Source organism: Amia ocellicauda, chromosome 6, assembly GCF_036373705.1.
Source record: "Amia ocellicauda isolate fAmiCal2 chromosome 6, fAmiCal2.hap1, whole genome shotgun sequence".
Classification (NCBI taxonomy): Eukaryota; Metazoa; Chordata; class Actinopteri; order Amiiformes; family Amiidae; genus Amia; species Amia ocellicauda.
This window is the reverse complement of record NC_089855.1, coordinates 49551634-49561570: the sequence shown is the minus strand read 5'-3', so window position 1 is coordinate 49561570 and position 9937 is coordinate 49551634. Positions and strand designations below refer to the sequence as shown.

At 44.1% G+C, this 9937-nt stretch overlaps 2 non-coding genes across 2 annotated transcripts; one reads left to right on the top strand and one right to left on the bottom strand.

Moving 5' to 3' along the window:
• Positions 1 to 1190: 1190 nt before the first annotated feature.
• trnae-cuc (transfer RNA glutamic acid (anticodon CUC)) lies at positions 1191 to 1262 on the bottom strand. The gene has a single exon. It is a non-coding gene; the product is annotated as a tRNA-Glu (tRNA).
• Positions 1263 to 1397: 135 nt separating this feature from the next.
• Positions 1398 to 1469, top strand: trnaq-cug (transfer RNA glutamine (anticodon CUG)). The gene has a single exon. It is a non-coding gene; the product is annotated as a tRNA-Gln (tRNA).
• Positions 1470 to 9937: the final 8468 nt, after the last annotated feature.

The following is a 9937-nucleotide window of genomic DNA, read 5'->3' as shown; positions in this document are numbered from 1 at the left end:
TCTTCTTGGCAAGCAGGGTCTCTCACCGTACTTATTTGAAGACAAAGTCTTTGAGGAAAGCAGGGCCGTGTTTGTTCCAAGGGTCAAGTTTCTTAAGACTCAAATAGCTATTTAAATGACTGACACTTTCGTATACAGTCGACTTAGTCAATTGTCCAGCTGTAAAACTCCACTGATCAGGTGGGCACAGGCGGGCAGCGCAGTCTGTAAAGTTCTTTATTTAATAAAGTCCTTTAAAAGAATTCTTCGTACGGCTCAATCTCCTTCTCCCAGTTTAACTCTTCTGTTGCCGGCAAAGACTTAGTTGGTTTCTGGTTCCGGTTCTGGCAACAGAGCTACAGGTTGAGCTGTGGCAGCGAGTTACTGGTTCAGGTGAGAGAGAGCGAGAAAGACTGTCCGCTGTTCCTTATAGTCTGTCAGATCAAGAGGTGATTGGTTCTTGAGTTTTTGAGATTGGATTTCGGTTTCAGCCCCCAGTGTCCTATTGGAGGGGGGCTTCATTTATGACTGATGTCAATCCATGCCATCTTTTGGAAATGCCGGTTGGCCTGGGTTCGTAGCTCTATGTCGGGATTTCGGCTCTCGTCCACTTCAAAGAGTTTTTATCACCTACAGGCCCCTTTCTCCAGACATCTCATAGCAGAATTCCAAACTATTTGGCCTCTTCTTGGTGCCATCCTCCCCAAAACTGTCACTTTGATGCAAACCAGTTCCAAGCTGATGAGCTAAGGGAATCTGATAACTTTGGGGGGGAGAGGTTTTCTTTAGATCAGTGCTTCAGCTCAGAGCCCAAATGCTCTTATCCAAATACACCCAACATAACGCTACAATGCTAAGCGAGCACTCTACCACGTGAGCTGATCCTCAGGGCTCTCGGTGAGGCCGACCCCCACTTCTTCAGTCTTTAAGTGGCACGTCGCGAGTAAGTCCTTTCCTGCGCTTCAGGCAAGCTTGCAGCCAACTGCGGACGACTTTCCTTCCTCGGTGGCAGCCATCGTGCCGCAATAGAAAAGGATTGTCATGAGCAAAACTTTCAAAGTGACCGAAAAGATCACGGCCCGTCGTGTGATGTGATTTACATGAGCTCCAGAAACGTTCATGGACATATGTATATAAGTAAGGATTTAATCACAGATAGAGAGAGAGAAAATGCACCACACAGGTCCTAGGGGAAGAGCAACAGATCCACTTTCCCTGACCGGGAATCGAACCCGGGCCGCGGCGGTGAGAGCGCCGAATCCTGACCACTAGACCACCAGGGACGGCTCCGGAAGTGACCCGCCACACGCAGCACTCTGGGCGCAACTTGGCTCACTCTGGACTTGGCCGTGCGACAGAGCGAGACGTGTGCGTAGAGCAGAAACCTTCGTCACGGGCAAGAGGTGGGCAGCGGGCTTGGTTCCATGGTGTAATGGTTAGCACTCTGGACTCTGAATCCAGCGATCCGAGTTCAAGTTTCGGTGGGACCTGGGACCCTTGGCAGGGGCAGCGGCGGTGAAGCGGTGGTCTCCCTGCCTGAGGGCCTGTGTCTGCGAATAAGGCCTGTTTATGTTCCCTCTTGGGAGGCTTGGAGACGAATTGGTGAAAACTCCGGGTCGGCCTGGTGCGTTCATCTTCCTGGTGGTGACCGCGTGGCTTAACGGAGAAGAAGGTGCCTGTGTTGACAGATTACAGATAGATTATTTCCCTTCTTGGAAATCATCGTTAAAGCGAAAAGGAACTTTGTAAACCAGCTAGCTTGGAAGCAACCACGTCAGGGCATTCTTTCAGTGAGACCTCGGTTTTTTACAAGCACGAGTGAAGCTTTAAAAGAAAATGACATAGAATGTTTGCGGCCGTTCATCCAATCAAAAGGTGCAAGCCCGAGTCCGATTGCGGTCTGTCTTCCCTGGGGGCGGGGGGGATTGTGTTTTGTGAGATCCGGGGGAGAGGTGGGGTGGCTTTCTTTGGTGTATGCCAGAGGTCCGGTGAGAGGTTGTCTTTTACAACTGTCCCTCAGTCAATACCAAAAACAGTCCCTGCCAATCTGGGAAAGCCATTCAGTCCACAAACAGAGTTTTGACAAACATCCTGCGGGCTTTTTCTCCACCGTTTGATCCTTTTATCGTTGACAGGAATGTCTACAGGGTACGTCCCGAACAGGTGCCTCAATGGCTGTTTGCTAGCTCGATAAATCTAACTTGCTCGGTCTGCATACTATCTTTAATCTAAAACATCATACAGTCTCTTCGGTCTGACTTCGGATCGGAAGATTGAGGGTTGGAGTGCCTTTGCGGTCGTTCCTGGGGTTACGACGTCGAAGCGGCATCTCGGTCGTTTTTGGGGAACTTCGGAAGGGCCAGCCGGCGTGCTAATGCTGCAGCCGTCGCCGGCGCGTTGTGTCTGATAACCTTACGGCAAACAGGCAATGCCTTGCGCCTGTGTCTGCGGCAAGAAAAGTGAGCGACTCTCCCCCGAAACCGGGGCACGAGCGCCTGAGGCCTTGGAGAATGCGGGCATCGATCCCGCTGCCTCTCGCATGCTGTAGCGTAAGGTACACTTATACATTTCAATTAAAGAAGTGAATTTATAGTATCACCTTATCACGAATCCTGGAATCTTGTAGAACTCAATTTCTGTAATAATTGGACGCAGACACCAATTCCAAAGATATAAATTGTCAAATGTATTCAAAACAAAGACTAAATGTAGCACTACACTAATTATACAAAAGGGAAAAACTAATTACAATTCAACTCTAGATCAACAAATCGAAGACAAATCACTTCCGTGACCAAATCAAAGACCATGGGATCACATATGATAACACAAATCGTTAAATAAAAAAGGTTATAAACACATTGACTACAATACCGGTTAGTAAGACGAAGGTGAGTCTCTCGTTAGTATTATTAGTCAGACATTAAATAACTACGCAGGTTAGTATTTATGTCAGGTAACTTCTCGTTATATATATATCAGTCTCATTCACGTTTAGGTGCCGAGAAAGATCCTATCATTACTTGTTACCACAATTTCCCTTAACTGATTATTATTCAATGATTAAGGATAGGCAGGGCCACCAATAATCTAATGTCTATTAACTTGTGTCAATTTCAGACTAAACAGTTAAACAGGAATGAGAAGATATTTCTCGGCGTTGACAGATTTTATTTCTAAAATTATCAACAAAACAGTTTAATGCAACACACATTTATATTTAAGAAAACTAAATGATATTACACATTCTAGAGTTATGAATCACAGATTAACATTTCTAATTGATTTCTCAAATGTCATGAATCATGAACTCCAAACTGTTAAACTTATCTGAACTTCGTCGCAGAGAGGCCTCTCTGGCTTCGGGCTCAGATAACAGCACACGGCACGAGGTCCGTGTGGTTTGGAACAAAGGCAGTCCGGTTCGGCTTTGTCCAAGAACTTCCACTCAGTCGATACACCTGGAAGTTGGGGTTTCGCGAAAGTAGAGTCGTTTCCAAACAGATTTTCCACTGGTTTGAAGGCTCCAAGGTTGTGCACAAAATCTTCTTGGCAAGCAGGGTCTCTCACCGTACTTATTTGAAGACAAAGTCTTTGAGGAAAGCAGGGCCGTGTTTGTTCCAAGGGTCAAGTTTCTTAAGACTCAAATAGCTATTTAAATGACTGACACTTTCGTATACAGTCGACTTAGTCAATTGTCCAGCTGTAAAACTCCACTGATCAGGTGGGCACAGGCGGGCAGCGCAGTCTGTAAAGTTCTTTATTTAATAAAGTCCTTTAAAAGAATTCTTCGTACGGCTCAATCTCCTTCTCCCAGTTTAACTCTTCTGTTGCCGGCAAAGACTTAGTTGGTTTCTGGTTCCGGTTCTGGCAACAGAGCTACAGGTTGAGCTGTGGCAGCGAGTTACTGGTTCAGGTGAGAGAGAGCGATAAAGACTGTCCGCTGTTCCTTATAGTCTGTCAGATCAAGAGGTGATTGGTTCTTGAGTTTTTGAGATTGGATTTCGGTTTCAGCCCCCAGTGTCCTATTGGAGGGGGGCTTGATTTATGACTGATGTCAATCCATGCCATCTTTTGGAAATGCCGGTTGGCCTGGGTTCGTAGCCTTATGTCGGGATTTCGGCTCTCGTCCACTTCAAAGAGTTTTTATCACCTACAGGCCCCTTTGTCCAGACATCTCATAGCAGAATTCCAAACTATTTGGCCTCTTCTTGGTGCCATCCTCCCCAAAACTGTCACTTTGATGCAAACCAGTTCCAAGCTGATGAGCTAAGGGAATCTGATAACTTTGGGGGGGAGAGGTTTTCTTTAGATCAGTGCTTCAGCTCAGAGCCCAAATGCTCTTATCCAAATACACCCAACATAACGCTACAATGCTAAGCGAGCGCTCTACCACGTGAGCTAATCCTCAGGGCTCTCGGTGAGGCCGACCCCCACTTCTTCAGTCTTTAAGTGGCACGTCGCGAGTAAGTCCTTTCCTGCGCTTCAGGCAAGCTTGCAGCCAACTGCGGACGACTTTCCTTCCTCGGTGGCAGCCATCGTGCCGCAATAGAAAAGGATTGTCATGAGCAAAACTTTCAAAGTGACCGAAAAGATCACGGCCCGTCGTGTGATGTGATGTACATGAGCTCCAGAAACGTTCATGGACATATGTATATAAGTAAGGATTTAATCACAGATAGAGAGAGAGAAAATGCACCACACAGGAGTAGATAGTAGGGTTTTTTGGGCGCGGCCTATTTTGTTATGACGTATGCCCTAAGCTTATTAATATTCCTACGTCATAATTGGGGGGCGTGATTTTAGAGTTATTTCCTTAATTATTCCTACGTCATATCCGTCAGAAAGTGTACACCCCTAAAACCCTGAACAACAAGGCCACCCATAACCGGTTGTTCTTGTTGTTCTTGTTGGTCAACTGTAGAGTGTGAATGGGTCGGCTCTTCCTGTAGTGGTTGGGGGTCTTTTTTAAATATACATGTAAGGGGCCCAGGTCTTAACAATGCCATTTTGAATAGTGCGTTTATCATATTCACACTGTCTCTGTCTCTGTCTCTGTCTGTCTCTCTCTCTCTGTCTCTCTCGCCCAAGCATTTTATAAGATCAACAAGTTCTGTTGTCTGTAATGGTCCCAGGTCTTAACAATGCCATTTTGAATAGTGTGTTTATCATATTCACACTGGCTCTGTCTCTGTCTGTCTCTATATCTCTCTCTCTCGCCCAATCATTTTATAAGATCAACAAGTTCTGTTGTCTGTAATGGTCACAGGTCCTAACAATTCCTGTTTTGCATAGGGTACTTATGTTAACCCCAATGTATATGGCTCTGTCTCTCCCCTCAAATTTAATTAAAAATAAAATTTAAAAAAAGAGAGTGTGTGTGTGTGTGGGTGTTTGTCGGTATAGGTTAATTGTTTTTGTAAAAAAAAAAAAAAAAAAAAAAAGCTGTGGTTATATTTTATCTCACACATAATGTGTTCATTCGTTTTACTTAAATACATTCTAGGGTCTTAAAGCTCATAAGAGTTAGACTTAAGATAAGGATATGTTTTTAAGGTATTTTAGCAGGCTCAATCCCTGATGATAAGGAATCATTTAAAAAATAAAAACAACTGATCACTCAATGCTAAATAGATCACAACACTCAAGGCTAAATCACTCACACCACGGGGGACGGGGGTGGGCTCAGACAAACGTAGGCATGGCGTGTGGTCTCAAAACATTCAGAATACTTTTAAACTATATAATTTATAAGCTTTGTAAAATAAACCCAAATATCTCTTTTGTGGGGATAAACGCTGTTCTGAGTAGTTTGTGACTTGTTTAATACCAAACAAAGCATCGCTATTAAAAAAAAAAAAAAAATCACTGTAAAAGCGCTACTTATTTTAGATCTTTATAGTTATTTTCTTGGCTCAGGTTGTTTTTTAGCGCGTATAAAGGCCTGAAATATTCTTAGTGTTTATTGACTATAGGTCTTGATGCTTAAAAATGTTTTTTTGAGAGACCAAAAGGTTCTAATAAAAGTTTAGAGTAGAGAGGAGAGAGATCGTCGCCATCTTGGTTTCTATTTGAAATTGATGCAGGGTCATTTTATTGGTTGGTTTTGATATGTTAATTGGTAACAGGACGGCACAAAGGCCAGCCCAGAACAATGCCTTACAAGCAGATCCGGCATCCGGCCATCAGTATAAGTATGAAGGTCTGGTCTTCAGCTCGACAGACTCATACTGACCTTTCGATTTAAGCCTAAAGATCAACAATGTCCGGAAACAACATCAACGACTTCGATTTAAACGAGTTTTTAGGTAAGTCTTCAGATTATTTTCATTGACTCAGAGCGGGTTGTGGGCATGTATTGTAAATAAGGTTATAACATCTGTTTTAAGTTCTGTAAAATTATTTTTCAGCCAGTCAACAGGAGTTAATTCCCAACGCTGAGGAGATCATCTGGAACAACGACGGTAAGATTTTTGTGTTTGCGCTCAAGGGTTCTTATGTATGGGTGTGTGGTTGTGTTTTGAAGCGGCTCATTAGAGTTATGAAAACGTTTTAATATATATTAATGGCGGTCTCTTTAATTACACAGAAACTATCGAAAGGCCTGTGATTAATGTCTCCGAGGATCAACCAAGAGAAGTGGTTGTCCCTAGACAGGCTGTCTGCCGACCGGGTAAGAACTAAACCCCTGTTTGTTTGTATAACGTTTCTGTAAGATGTTTGAGGCCCGTCTTGTTAATTTAAAAAAATATCCTTTCTAACAGTATTAAGAAACGTGGTTCGAGACAACGAAAGGCCTTCCACAGCGAGGGCTTGTTTAGTTTTACCTTCGAGAACCGTCACCTTTCAAGAATCTGAAAGGCCGTCAGCCCCTGTATCTGATAGCGGTGAGTATATATCTGCCGCTTGTAAGAGGTTAAAGCTTTTTATAAAGCGGGGTGGTTAAAGGTTAAACATGTCTCTTACCTTCACAGAAGTGCAAAAAGCTAAACCAGCTGAAAAACATAAGAAACGATTATTCTTTGGAGGTAAGTAAGATCTTTCAAACTTTAATGTTTTTAAAAGGGTTTTGTTTGCCCGTTGAGGGCATATTTGTGAAATTTCAGACACATCCTGAAACCCATACACAGACACTGTTTCTCTTCCTAAGTGATAGTCATTACTTTGGAATAAAGAGTTTGACGGCTTTTTTGGGTTGTTCGTATGTTTGTCATTGGTGTTATAAGGCCTTCAATGATAAGCTTAAGCACCGCTGTGACGGTTACTGTAACGTCTGTTTCAATCCGCAATGTCGTAAGGGTTTGGCCCCTACCATCCGATGTAAAGATTGCTTAAGGATTTGTCTCTCCGCGTTCTGTTTTTCCGAACATAAGGTGCAGAGGGCCGCTGCTGAGGGGGTTAAAAAACGGAGTTATTGTGATCAAACTAAATATTGCCCGCAGTGTTGCCTCCAGTACCGTTTTCATGAGGTTAAACCACACAAATGTCTGGAACCGAGATGTAGGATCTGTAATGCGGATTTAACCCCGGGGTCTGAACACCAGTGCTTTATTCAGCCGGTTAAAAAGGAGCCGCCGCACAACCGGTATGTCTTTTTTGATTTTGAATGCCGGCAAGAAAACGGGGTCCATGTTGCTAATTATATACACTGTATTGACATGTTGGATTGTGAGTGGTCAGCTAGCGGTGAGAGTTGTGTCAGGGATTTCTTTACGCGGTATCGCGGTCCAAAATACCTCAATTACACATTTATTGCCCACAATGCTAAGGGTTATGATTCTTACATATTGATGAAGTATCTGGTGGAAAATGGGGTGACCCCAAAAATAGAAGCTCAGGGTAGCAAGATCATGTGTTTCACCGACGAGGCTTTCAACCAACGTTACATAGACTCGTTAAATTTCCTCCCCATGAAATTGAGCGCTTTGCCTAAAGCTCTGGGTTTTGAGGCTCAGAAGAAAGGTTGGTTCTGCCATTTTTTTAATACTAAGGACACTCAAAATTATCGAGGGTCCTACCCGCCCGCCTCTTATTATGGGGTTGATACTATGATGTCTCATGAGAGGGAGGAATTCTTTAAATGGTACAATACGGTTAAGGGGGGTGTTTTTGATTTCCGAGAAGAGATGGCCGCTTATTGTAAAAATGATGTGGTGATCCTTAAAGAAGCCTGTTTGCGTTTCCGCACCGAGGTTATCAACACGTCGGGTCTCGACCCTTTGCAAAGTGTGACCATAGCGTCTCTCTGCATGAAAATGTATCGATCCAATTTCTTGCAGAAAAACACTATAGCGGACACCACTTCTGACAACTATCGTGCTAGACAAAAGAACTTTTCGACTGTCTCCATACAGTGGCTGGAATATCTGAGTGCCCGGGATAACATCTTCATCAGACATGCTTTAAATCAAGGGGAAGTCAAAATGGGTCCTTACTACTTAGACGGTTTTAGCGACGTGTCCGGGCGGCGTACCGCTTATGAGTTTGCTGGTTGTATTTACCATGGCTGTCCTCAGTGCTTCGACCCAAACACCTTTAACCCCGTAACACAAAAACTCTGCGGTGATATGTACTATGATTTCCAGGAACGAATTGAAACTTTAAAAAACACCTATGGTTTGAATGTACTGGTGATTTGGGAACACGCGTGGACGACCCTGAAGCAACAGGATGTGGGGGTACAACGGTTTATGGAAACCTTGGACTTTCCTGAACGTCTAGAGCCCAGGGATGCGTTATTTGGGGGTCGTACCAACGCCCTCTGTTTACATTATGAGGTAAAGGAGGGTGAGAGGGTAGATTACTATGATTTCACCAGTCTGTACCCTTATGTCAACAAGACCAAAATGTACCCGGTGGGGCATCCAACCATTGTTTATCGTGACTTTCTCGAAATCGGACAGTACTTTGGTTTGATCAAAGTCACCATGTACCCTCCTCGTGAGCTGTTCCTACCCGTGTTGCCTTACAGGTGTTCGGGAAAATTGATGTTCCCTCTGTGTAGAACGTGTGTGGAAACTGAAAATCAAAATACCTCTTGTCTGCACAGTGATGACGAGAGAGCGCTGACGGGTGTCTGGTGTAGCATTGAGCTTGACAAGGCGGTGGAGAAAGGTTACAGAGTCGGTAAGGTGTATGAGGTTTGGCATTTTTCTGAAAAATCTGATACTCTTTTTGCTGAGTACATTATGACCCATCTGAAAGGGAAACAGGAGGCATCGGGCTATCCCTCATGGTGTGTTGACTCCGCTGCCAAAGAGCGGTACGTTCAGCAATATTTTGAAAAGGAAGGGATCCATCTAGAGCCGGGGAACATAACTGTAAACCCCGCCAAGAGACAAATGTCCAAACTGATTTTAAACAGTCTGTGGGGTAAGTTTGGGGAAAGAAATAACCGTCTAAACACAACCTTGATTAAAACCCCTGAACAGTTTATAGAATTTATCTTTTCCAAACAACATGCAGTATCACACTTTCAATTCTTAAATGACCACGTGGCACAGGTCCAGTGGAGGGCCCCTAAAGATTTCCCCACCAAACAGGGAAACGTTAATGTTTTCATAGCGGTTTTTACCACGGCTTACGCCCAGCTTGAACTGTACAACTTAATGGATCAGCTGCAGGAACGCACGCTCTATCATGATACTGACTCTGTAATCTTTGTCACCAGGCCAGGGGATTGGGTCCCTCCCCTCGGGGACTACCTTGGGGAGTTAACGAGCGAGCTAGATCCTCAGGACCACATAGTGGAGTTTGTTTCAGGGGGTCCTAAGACTTACGCATACAGAACGGCTGCGGGTAAGACCTGTATGAAAGTTAAGGGTTTCACTCTGAACCATTGTAACAACAAGCTCATTAACATCAAGTCTCTGACGACCCTGGTACAAAGTTTTGTAACCGAGAAAGACGCGCCTCCTCGCGAGATTATTACAGCCGGAAATCAGATCTATCACAATAA